Genomic DNA, 9,666 nt, shown 5'->3' with positions numbered 1-9,666 from the left:
ACACTAAATATTTTTCAGGTGGAAATAAGCCGATTACAAGCTGTTCCTAAAAGTTACTACAGCATGAAGAGACAATGGCAACAGTTTGTGGGTTAATTATTTTCACATGAGCTTAATAGGTTTAGCTCAATGGCTTATTTGTCCTGGGGGATGTAAATACTATGCATTCTAATTAATATAATTGGGTAAACAGAAGGAGATAATTGGGAAGCATCACACAGAGCTGGTGTTAACCTTGCTTATTAAATGAGTCACAGTACAAACTTTAATAGTTTGTACTGTGGCTTTAAGTATGATTTTTGTGACCAAAGAAAATGGATACTGTGGATGATCTCCAGAGATGTTCAAGAGCAAAATGCTTTTCATTTTGTCATACTTGTGATTCATGAGACACGCTGTGAACAAACAGCAATGTGACACCATCTGAGAGATGGGATTTAGTCTTCGGATGACTTCGTAATGATTAATGGGCGTGCCAGAGGAGAATGCAGCGACTCCATACCGTGGTTCCCTGTTGTCTTATTATCTAAATAGATATTTATATCTTATTCAATACTTTTTGAAAATAAATTAGTTATTTTATCTTGTTTGGGGAAAAAAATAGACATTAAAAGCTTCTTCTGTTCAAAACAAAAGCCCAACTATGTTCAAAACTGGAATTTACTTGGTGAATGATACTGAATGATGAATTGGATTTGTAGAGGAACACGCATTTTTTTCCCTAATATTTTGACAGATTTATTTAGATTTTTTTTCTATGATGTCGCAAAAGTTGCATACTTGTGTATAAGCTGTTACCTTAAAAATGTCTTGCCTCTAAGTACCACAAATGTTTTTAACTGACTGTACAGCTTACACATTTTCATATAGAAATGAATCTTTAACCTGAAACATCAGAATTATTCCAGTGATCAATCAGTTAAGACAATGCATGTCTATGTGTTTCCACAAGGTGATTTATTTCATTGACAGAGTCACAAGCAACACCGTATGTGATAAATAAGTATCTTTATGCATCTACGGACACACTCCTCCCCCTCGACTACACTCCCCCTTCCCCACACACACACACACACACACACCATGTCTTTTTATGATCATAGCATTTAATGACTCCCTCTCACTAACACATTGACATTGTCCACATGAGATTCTCGCAAAGATGGCTTGATTTACCAAACCTCTTGAAAGAGGAAAAAAATCTCATTGAGGAGACGGATTGCTGAGAGGGCTCTCCAACAGGCCTATAAATCATTCTTTAATCAGAGCACCCTGAGAGTGAGGTTACACACTCAGGCCCCACATTAGCACCAGAGACTTTCACGCTGTCTGTGGTTCTGTTCCTGAACTCTTCCATCCTCACTTCGTGTCTTTGCCCTCAATTTTCTCTTGTTTCCTACACCTCAGACACAGAGCTGATGATATAATTTACATGCTAGAAAACGACTGTTGGGCTAAATACACATTGCACTGAATGAGTGATGTCAAATTTACCCAAACATTTGGATACAAACTGTTCCAGTCAGTGCACTGGATGTGGAGTAACAAGTTGACAGGAAGCAGACATGTAGACTGACAGCTTTAATTTGAGGGTGCTGTCAGCTCCAAAACTATGAGAAGACAAAGAGGAGTTTCTCCACATTTTGGCTCTCCAACATGTAATGTAAAACTGTCAGTTACTTTCAAAATAATGGCCATTCATGCAGACAGCTTGACAGAACGAATAACTCATGCAAAATCCAACCAAATAGATCCAAAACATCTTCAGTAATTGCACACTTTTCTGACACCGACCTGTTTAAACATGAGGTATACCTCACGGATTCTTGGAAACCTTGGTTAACGTTTTTAGCAGAAGAGTTACCAAGGTATCGGTTTGCAAGTCACAAGTAAGTTGGGTACAAAAGTCCAAGACATGCAAGTTTCAAATCGAGTGGACGTCTCAGACGTTAAATCTTGAGTGTAAATTTTAAAAAGAAAAACGAAAAACAGCAACAACCTTTATTTAACCAGAAAAATCCCACTGAGATTAAAAACCTCTTTTTCCAAGGGAGATCTGACTGAGATTTATTACACAATTAAAATGCCATACAAATAATTACTAAAAACAGTCACAACTTAAGGACGCCATCTCTAGGGCTCTTAGTCTGAGTCTAACTGTGCTCAATGAGATAAGCTCTGTTATTTCCAGTCATTTTGCAACATGTTCCATGTAGACAGAACTGAGTAAAAACAGAACAGAGAGCAAGAAATTATCATTTGAATGCAAATAGTAAGAATCCATGCTTGTCTGTGTCATTAAATCACACATGGAGAGAGGCAGCAGCCCAAGCATGGCCTTATAAATGACGCTGTACCAATGATCCAACCTCCTGGTGGAAAAAGGAGGCCATCCTGCTCGATTGTACAGACTGAAATGGTTGGTTAAACAAAGACTATTCGAGAAGACACCGATCAGAGGCATTCGTATACACCAGGTCTCCGTAATCTAAGATAAAAATGTTGCTGCAATAAGTTGTTTTTCCATCTTTTTCCAACTGTAAATAATTGTCATCAGCATAAAAGTGCATAAATGGCACCCGACATATTTTGTCCTAAATCGTCAATATACAAAATGAACACGAGGAGACCTAATATGGAACCCTGTGCCACCTCCTTTTGGACAATCCAAAATTAAGAACACAGACTGTCACATTATACAGTCCTGTCACTTCAATAATTTGTAGGAATCTACTTGATCTGACTGTCCCAAGCAAAGACGTCTGTGCTTTAAAACACCATGATCAACAATGTCATTAGCTTTTGACAGATCAATAAAAAGAGACGCACAGTACTGCTTTTGATAAAAGCAATAAGCATATCAGGAATCACTTTTGTTCCTGTTGTGATGGTGCTGTCATTTTTCCTGAAGCCTGATTGCAGTTTTGAGAGTAATTCATTTGAGCATGAAAACTCTTCTGGTGGACAGCAAACACGAGAGTCGAGACACAAATTTGACATTGACCTCTAGATAGTTAAAACCTGCTGCTGGGTCGCTTCTTTTTGATAAGGGAGTAACAAAACCTGACTTCCAGAATAAAGGGGTTTCTTTGTTTTGGATCAAGAGACTAAAAAGAATTGTAACAGGTTTTGCTACAAAATCAGCTGCCATTTTCAAAAGCATGGCTCCATCAGGTCTGATCCATGGGTATCAAGTCAAAGGAGTCACGTCTAAATAAAGTCACAAGTCTTTGGTGGTCTTGTATTACTGAGCAAAAACTAGAGCCAGTCAGTTACATTTTTATAAGATTAACTGTTCTTTGAATTTGATAGCAACAATATGATTTAATTAATGATTTAACATTCTTTCCAACAGCAGATGCCTGAAGATGTCGAAATTGGCTTTATTTTTTTGTGCCTTCAGACCAGAGTAACGCATTTGTTCTTTTGATCCATGTAACAGATCCACAGTGCTTCATCTGTGCCCATAGCTCACGAACAGGTAGGATCATTACTTAAAGATCTGACTTATGAATACTGATTTAGCACCTATGGCTTCCAAAGTGATGCAATAGTTTCAGTCCTTTACTTGATGTGCAATAGGCTGCTGTCCATGCAGATGGATATCAGCTTTCTAATCTCAGGCAGCTTCGGAGGAAATTTGAAACAGCAGCGTTTTCATTAGGTATGCTACGTACACACACTCATAGTCACAGATGAAGAGGTGCAGCCAGTCATCATCAGATTTAAGTTCTTTCAACTCGCTTCAAAAGCCGTCTTACACTGATAGTGAGGCAAAGATTCAAGCTTCAGTGGAGTCACATCCCAGCCTGCACTCTGTGGATGTGTCAGCTCCAGCTTCTGGATCCTCTTAGTTACCGTCTTCTTCAAACGCGATGCGTTCAGCTTGACTGAGACAGGGAATAGGGAACTGTATTTTAGTCTCTACATTATGACATCAAGTCAAGTCTACTCAATCTGAAGAAGAAGAAAAGGACTTTTTCTCCACCCCTCCCCCTCATATACACTCCACTGCTTCTGTCTTAAACAGAAAGTCATTGTGGAATACTATTATTCCTAGAATGTGAAAGTTCATGTACGCACCAATTTGACTGCATTCACTAAACAGATCATGTAGTGACATGTATTTACACGAAATTACACTGGAAACTCTATAATCACATAGCGACAATTTCAAAATAATAATAATTCGAACTTGGACAGATACAGCTATGCCCTGAAATTATTGATATGGGTTTAATCTTTTAATTGGACCAACATATTTCTTCTGACTGTCACAGTTCGGATATTTGAATCACCTTCTTCACAGAAATGGCAATGATGAAACCTCAGATTAGGTTTGATCTGGACTCTCCCAAGGGAAATTCACCCTGATTCCCTACAGTAATAGTCCTTTTCTGAAAGTAAGACTTTTACTACTCTGCAGCATAATATAATTCTAAGTACTATATTACTTTTAATTTAATTTAATGATAGCAAAAGAAAAACTATTGCCTACCAGATCACTTAATGCCATAATTGACTAATTTCTCACTCTCGTTTTATTTTTCAGCCTTCACAGTAATCAGTCGTCAGTTCTGATGCCATCATATAAAAGAGGACCTGTGAGACCTTTCTCCCTCTCTCATCCCCCATTTTCTTATTGTTCTGAAGAAGCTTTTGCAAATTAAATTTTTCAGCACTTCAGTTCTGCCATGCAAAACACAATGAATCATTCAGTCATCAAGGTCCTCTTGTGTCTCTGCATTACATTTGAACTTGTACTGCACTATCTGGAGAATCCTGTTTATTTAAAAAGTTGTTGATATATTCAGAGCTCCCACGGGCTTCCTTTTCTTTAACTCTGAAACCCTCATAAACATAAAGAAATGAATGAAATTCCTTTGTGAGAATATGGTAAATGGAGCAGGAGCCCAGTGACAGTAAAATGAAGCAGGAAAAAAAAAATCAATGCCATCCAATTCCTCCACCGTCTGTTTGAGAATATACGTATTGTTTCTGCTATCTGTTTTTCTCAGTCATTGTCAATCACATTCCCTCTGAAATCCTCCCCCCAAATCCCAATAAGAACTTTAATTGAGACTAGATTACTCAAGGATAAAGGTGGTGAGTCTGCACGGATGACAGCAAATGAGATCTGAATATGTAGTGGGGGACCAAGAAGGATTTAAATATAAATTATGAATACAGCAGAAATTCGGAGTGCTCTAAAAATTCCCCGTTACACTTCAATAATGGATATGGTAAAGTGCTCTGGCAGTCCATATGGATTCCCAGTTAAAACACTGGTGTTTACAGGGATCATACAGAATACTTTGCTCCCTTTATTTTTTTTTTACATTAAATAAATTATGTTGTCAATTTAAATATAATTCTGCGAAGCCGTGATGCTCTTTCAACGATGTAGCTTTTGTATTAACAAGAGGGATATATAGATAATGAGTTCTGGGAGCTTCATGCTGCACCTACTTTTTATGTATTGCGGTGTTATTTTTAGAAGCACACATTTCCTGCATTTGCTGTTTTTAATGCGAGCATCTCTGTAACAGCAAAGCCTATTCCTTCTGCACTGACAGAACTCATAGTGCTGTGATGTCTGATGACCTGCAAGGCTTCTCAGGAAACTCTAAAATTACTGCTGAAGGAAGAGTGTGCTGCAGGGGAGTCAGTATCAGATATCTTTAAAAATTCATGTATGGATACAGACAGATAGGTACTGTGCTCATCTCAGTCACCTGGGTCATACCAGATGATATGCTCAGCGTTTTGGAGGGTACACTGTTGGTGGAGTTGTGCAAGAGGAGAAAAAAAAAAAACTTTTTAATGGATGCATTCAGGACTGTCACTTAGTATCATCTATTGAGAGCACCTGATCATAATGAATCCTCACTTTAATCTTAGGCGGAGGTAAACAGTTATGTTCAGTTTTAAGACTGATAAAAGGTACAAAGCCATGAAAAACAAATGGACTCCAATGGACGGACTCTTGTTTATTGCCACAAAATTCAGAGTGTGACTGAATTTAAGGAAAGTGAGGCAACAAAAATTTAACCCCTAAACAATTTATCAAAAGAATCAGTACTCGACTCAGGTTGTCTCAAATGTATTATGTTCAAAATTTCAAGGTAATTGATTTGTTGCTGTTGTTTGTTTATGTACTTTTTATGAGTACATTTTTATTTTTTATGTCTTTTCCCCATTTTAAGTTCTATCATTAAAAACATTTCTTCAGAAGGCCATCTGTGTGCAAATTTAAAACCATACTGTATTTTTATTTATTTTTTTTTAGTTGATGCTGTTGGTTCTACAATGATTCTTAAATTGAGTCATAACTATTTTCTCTAAAATGTAAAACCCTAACCGGACAAGATAGTCAGTCTGCTCTGAAAAAATGTTTACTCGCATGTGTGGCTAAGATACATTTAGTCAAAGTTTAACTGCTACAGACAGGGGCAATCATAAGTTCATGATTTATCCTGTTTGTTCTCTTATTCCTGCCCTTTGTAAGGATAAACTTTTCTAGGCCCAAAATAATGCAAATTACTGTGCTGTAAAAACAAGAATCAAGAAAACATCTTATTGAGAAAATCCAGGGGGGTTTTTTGGGTTACAGATTTCTGCCCAGGTCCCTTTTGAAAATGAGATTTGGATCTCATGTTCAATAAAAGAACAAATTCAACTAGGCACTGGTTGACTTTAATAATATTTTAGAGTTAATAATTTACACTGACTGAATGAGGATATCCTGCTCTACAGTATATCCACTTTTTTGCCCTTATGATGCACAAACAGAAACTTCTTACCCACACATAGTGTAATATTTCAGAGACATGCAATTCCTTCAGATTTTTCCTTGCTTAACATGCTAATTTGTTTGACGGCATGATTTGGAGAGGGAACTTCTCTCTTCATGTGCTCACGCTCACGTCTGTGAAATCTTTGCCAAATTAAACGTCCTCATCTTTTGTTGGACATAAAACGCTACAAGACATTTCAATCAATATTTGTGGCTGTTAATTAACTCCCAGGGTCGTAAATTAGACAAGAGGAAATGAAATATTGGAACATCCACAACAAGTGTGCTTCAAAGTACCAACTCGTGTTTTAAGCAATTGATGGCTTTTGCTTAGCAGTGGGTTGTAAATATTAATTTAAACATGGTTTTTATTTATTCATTATAAAATGGCTCACATCAAAGTAATAGTGGAAGCAACTTGTTTGTTTGCGCGCAGATTTACAAAGTCCAATGTCATTATCAATGTTTTTTTTTTTTTTTTTTTTTTTTCGGTCTTCCTCAGCTTGAGTGGTCTGTGATATGCTGCCCTATAGAAGAGGGAGGTTTCTCATTTCAGCTTGATTCAGGATTTGTGAGCTTATCAATGTTTGTGTGTTTTCCTTGAAGTGTTGGCCAACTGGAACGAAGATGCTGTGATGCAATCAAAGAACACAAATCTGAGAGGCACTGAGAGGACATTGAAATCCACTTCACCCATCAATAAAATGCGTTGGGTTCGGACCGCAGAAACGGGTTGAAGCCCCTCTCTACACAGTGATCAATCATTGACCGAAGAGACTCTTTGTCTGTGACACTGAGATCCAAATAAAACTCAGAAAAATCCATCTGCCCCGTCGTTTGTCTAAATCAATAAGCAGCTGTGTTGCGAAGCGCCTGAAGAAAATAGATGGCTCCATTTTTTACAACGCCGATGTTCGCCTCTGAAGGCAGCTGTCCATCATAAGGGCTGCAACATAAAAATAGATTGGCTTTAAATGAGTAACTTACAATGTATTTCTGGTGTAGTGGCACTTCAAAATGAACATTTCTATTAAGTATTTTTATTTTTTTTCACCTTTAAATGATTCTGTCACAAAATGTTATAAAATAGTTCAAATTATTTTTTCGTTTGTTCTCGGAAGTTATATCTACTTTGAGTTTTATCATTTTTCTTAATATTTAGGAGTCTTTTATTTACCTACTGAAAAGCAATTTTATGAATCTCGACTTTTCCCCTCGTGCAATGGGAGCAGACTTTATGTTTAGGGAAACCGCTGAGCACTGTCAAAACCAACTGTGCTCTAATTAGCTGATTTTTGTCAAATATTGAATATCGCACCAGACAGCAAAGACCATGGCATTTCTGAACTTGTGTGTTGTGTTTTTGTAAAAAAAAAAAAAATGAAAGGAAAAGATGCATTAGACAAGTTTGGATAAAAAAAAAAGGAAAAAAGAAAAACAAAGGCAAAATGTCAGCAACAATTATCTGACACTGTGGTTGACAAGGAGAGCAGTAACCTGCTGTTCAACGGCCTTTACTCACTGCATGGCTTTTGTTCATCTTGTCTTTTCTGTGCAGATCGGCTGCTAATACACACAGGAGGGAGGAGAAGACAACGGAAGGAAGAGAATAAAATATGTTGGACCAACTGGTAGCATCAGTGTAACTAGTAAAGGAAATATGTTTTGTGCTCTTTACAATTTCATTGCAAAAACAGATACTGTATAGCGTCCTTAAAATAAATGCATGCTGTAATCTATCCTGTTGCTGTGCATTAACATGAAATGCTGTGGCTGAAGACACTTTAACAATATAATTATGGGTTACCCAGAGAGTTACATTTTTTTGTGTTATGTGTGAGTGGATTTAATGATCTACAGTAATATTAGTAAACGACAAATTATATCAGTGACCATTGTGAGATTTGGATCTAATTTGTGCGTACACCCTGACTATTGTTTGGCTGATTTTTTCTTAGGAAACTGTAGCTTAACCACACTCATTTTGTAAGCATCAACACACTTCTGGACATAATTCTTGCAGTAGTTTTGACAGACTTTCTTGGCAGAATCAGTACAGTTAATTACACTGGATGGTTTTCTGGCCCTGGCCTGCCTTCTTAGCATAGTCTATGGATTTTCAATCCAAATGAAGTCCGGACTACTTTATCCGTTCCAAGATCAGCATTATCGCACGTTTTAGATCACTGTGCTATTGGAGGACCCAGCTGTGTTTTAGTTTCGACTATTTGACCCAGTGTATCACCTTCAGAGACAGAAAAATGTATTTGAAAAATAAGGCCTCTTCTTGAAAATAGACACCGTAAATCTCATTTCAGATCTGTAAGTGATCACATGAGGCAACAGTTAAGCTTTTTGGCCGCAGTAAAAACAATTATAAAAAAAACAAAACAAAGAACAGTGAACCACGTCAAACATGTGTCAGTGGGTTCGTGTTGTCAGGTCATTTCTACTATTAGTGCTTTTTAGCTTCACAGAGTGAAAAGATTGCGTTCAAATTCTTCAGTTTCACCTCAAATCAACAGCAAATGATTGAAACCAACATGACAGGATGTTCCAAAACAGAGAGTGATCCAATGTATATATTAAATATGGTTTTAATGTGTAAAGTAGGTTACCAATATGCATCTGGCCTTTGACTTGGTTGCAGTTAAATTTACTAACATTTCCTTTTCCTCTCTGTTCTTATGTAAAACACTTTTACAATTTCACCAGTCAAAAACATTTTCTTTACAGTTTCCTTTTTTTTTTCTTTTTCTTTAATCCACCTTTTTTTTGGTAAGTTTGTGTTGAATTATAGTCAAGGCAGTCTATTTTTCACACAAAATTTGATCGTCTTTCAGTTAACCTGTTTTTTTTTTTTGTTTTGT

The sequence above is a fragment of the Poecilia mexicana genome, unplaced genomic scaffold, assembly GCF_051168715.1.
Source record: "Poecilia mexicana isolate PSO_F unplaced genomic scaffold, ASM5116871v1 scaffold_8, whole genome shotgun sequence".
In the NCBI taxonomy this organism is placed as follows: domain Eukaryota; kingdom Metazoa; phylum Chordata; class Actinopteri; order Cyprinodontiformes; family Poeciliidae; genus Poecilia; species Poecilia mexicana.
Note: the sequence above shows the minus strand (reverse complement) of the source record.